Source organism: Chinchilla lanigera, unplaced genomic scaffold, assembly GCF_000276665.1.
Source record: "Chinchilla lanigera isolate Chin_1 unplaced genomic scaffold, ChiLan1.0 scaffold00142, whole genome shotgun sequence".
NCBI classification, from domain to species: domain Eukaryota; kingdom Metazoa; phylum Chordata; class Mammalia; order Rodentia; family Chinchillidae; genus Chinchilla; species Chinchilla lanigera.
In genome coordinates, this window is record NW_004955543.1 from 1340399 (window position 1) to 1343665 (window position 3267).

The following is a 3267-nucleotide window of genomic DNA, read 5'->3' on the forward strand; positions in this document are numbered from 1 at the left end:
TTGGAACTCTGTATTGTCTGTATTGTGCTTGTGATATGTTGTAAAATGTTGTATGTCTGTTAATGTTTCCCTCCTTTTATCCTTAAAATAAAAAAAAAAATAATAATTTCTCATGTACAGGGCTTTGGCTGCTTGTCTGTGGGGACAGCAAAGAAAGAGGACCTGCAGGTTTAGGTCCCACAACTCAGGCGACCTTGAAAAAGCTGAAGCTCAAAATAAAGTGAGGGCTGACAGCTCCTGAAGGAGAGAAAGGCAACTGGATGCCTGGGCTTGTGGAAGAATTCCCAAAGTGTGGAGGGACAGGATGTTTGGACGCGCAATGGGGGATTGAAGGGATGAACAGGGTTTGACAGTGTATCAGAAGGCCATATGGGTCTCCAAGAAAATGACTTAGACCAGTTACCCTGCTCAAGGACACATGGCTAGTGAGTGGCAAAATCAGGAGTGGAACTCACATCTGACAGATTTCACCCTTTCTAACGAATCATCCAAGACGATTTTCCCCCCAGTTCTTTGAAGTTGCTGTTATGCTGGTTTTGGAGTTAGCATTTTTAGAAGTGTGTGTATGTATGTGTGTGTGTGAGAGAGAGAAGAACAGTCTGTTGAAGAGAGACCTAATTAGCATAAATGTGCTTCTGTTCTTTTATTTGCCTATTTCCCACATATTTACTTATGACTTGGTGGAGTTATTAAATGAATATATTTCTTGCTGGTGAGGGAACCTAGTTCCAGACAACATAGGGAAATTTCTAAATGTTGAGGAAAGGGGCCTAAGGAATACTGAGAATCCCCTCTGGTCATACCCTTGAGACTCTGGGGACAGCTAAGCAGAGATGTGGAGGAAACATCCAAAAAGTGTCCACAGGCAGCGCAGAGGCTGAGCCTTTATGATTGAATTTTATGGGAATAGAAATCTGGAAAGGTGGTGACAGAGGGAAAGACACCTATCTGCCAATCTCAGAGACCAGGCAGGAAAATGTTAAAAGATCAAAAACAGGACAAGAGTTGTGGGTAGCTCACCACCATTTCCTGAGTTATCCCTTTACTGTGTGGATATATTCTTTTGAGAGAAAGTGTTATTAAGTCCCATATTTTTGAACAGGATACAAGCGATAAAAGTATAAGCTCTGGAGTCTCTAGCAACTTTAGCAAATCATTTAACATCTTAGTGCCTGGGATTCCCCATCTGTAACAGAGGTAGATGGGTCCCTACCAAGGCTGCGGCCACCCACACAAATGCCTTTACATGGTTCCACTCAGCCTGGCCACACCCTGATGCATAAACATCCTGAATCCTGTGGAAAATGGTGGTAGGAGATTTCTTTTCAGGTTGGCCTGGCATGCTTAGGATCTGGCCGGGAACCACAGGACTCTGGAGCTCTATTTGAGCAGCTCAGGCCATTACCCAGCCAGATAGCCACTTTAGTCTAGCTTCAGGCCCAGGAGCCTCCAATCCCCAGTGACCTTATGTTCTGTTAACCGTGTAGAACTCACTCCCTGGATGAGATAGACACTGCTGACCCGTCTGACTCTCAGGTGCAGGCGTTGCTGCCCTGTAGAAGTGATTTGCCCTGGCTTTCTGGAGTCCACATCCTCCCTAGGCAGACCGTCTATCCTGGGTGAAGTCCACATTTCCCAGGCCAGAGTCCAGGAGTCTGGAACCATATTTTCTTTTTTTTTTATTTTATTTTATTTTATTTTTTTTTATTTTAAAGATAAAAGGAGGGAAACATTAACAGACATACAACATTTTACAACATATCACAAGCACAATACAGACAATACAGAGTTACAAACAAAGTGGTAGGGAATTAACAATGGTGGTTGTATTACATATTGATATCTTCAAAGTGGCTTCTCATGAAAACAGATATAAACATGCAATACTGGTCAACCAAAGACTCATTGACAGTTTCTTTCAGCATAGAAATAGAAGACAGAAGAACAACCATACAGGACTATTTTAAAAGGTAGAGGAGAGTAGACATCTGAAGACCATTGGACCCAAAGAATAGCATGGAGGTGTTCCCTGGTGCAGGGGTTCCACACAGAGGCAGTAGAGAACTGACTGGAACCATATTTTCTTCTGGTCATCTGACTTGAAGTTTCATGCTTTTCTAGGAGTGTATCCTGCATGGGGAGTGGTCAGGGCTGTTCTCTGGGAACACTGCACAGTGGGCAGCCCTGCTGCACTGCATCTACCCTACCCATGAGGGCATTGTAAACCTACTGGTTACTGGGCCTTTGCCAAGCCTGGGATCCTCTGGGCATTGCTAGGTTGATCAAAACCCATCACAAAGTGATGGAGACCACTATGAAGCAGCTCTGAGCGGGGCTTAACCAATTGACTTTCCATGTTTACTTGTGAATCACTGGTTCCTACTGAGGCCTATAATGGTAGGGGTAGCCATGAGTCCTCAAAGGACAAGACAAGGCCATAGCTGAGGACTTTTGGCTCCAATCCCAGTTAATTAAAAGGAGACTGTAACTGCAGGCATCTCACTTCTGTGGTGAAGGCCTTCCTGGAGATAGCATAGTTCTGCTAAATTAACATAAAGTATTACTTGGAGAAGTCCTTAGAGGGATTCCCAAGTCCTGCCCAGATTCCTGCATTTTCTTCAGTATCCCCCTCCTTTGTTTGAAAGCCAAATAAATATGGGCTGCCCAGCGAGGTCTTGGTCTTAACTCAGAGACTTGAATTCTGTGAGAGGGTTGAACCCCCCTGGAGCCCTAAAATCATTTCAGTTGTCTCATTTATTTAAGCCTTCGCTATCCACTTGTTTGGGAGATTGCGGACCTGATCAGCTTGCAATGACCAAGGGTTCATAACCCAGTAACAAAGACTGGCCACCCCACTGTGTGCAAGTGTGTTTGTGCCTGTGTGCCTGCATGTGCACGCAAGTGTTCATACACAGGCTGCCCTGCATCCCTCCATGTAGCCCTTCTGTACTACAATTTAAGATGTTGCCTCATGTTGTATATTCTGGGGAAAGCCTTGGGTATAAGTCATTGTAACCTTGGAAGAGGGTTTTCAAAAAAAATCATGTAGAGTAGATATTTTTGTAGATTGAAGGTCGATCCATTTTTTTAATATCAGAGAAAACTATGTAAATACACCCACATGTATAATATTTCATCAACAGGCTATCTTTAATGTATATTTTTGGCCCCTTTATCAAAAATTAGATGTCTGAAGGTGAATGGGGTTGTTTCTGTGTCATCAATTCTATTCCATTAGTCAACATGTCTATTTTTGTGCTGGGAACA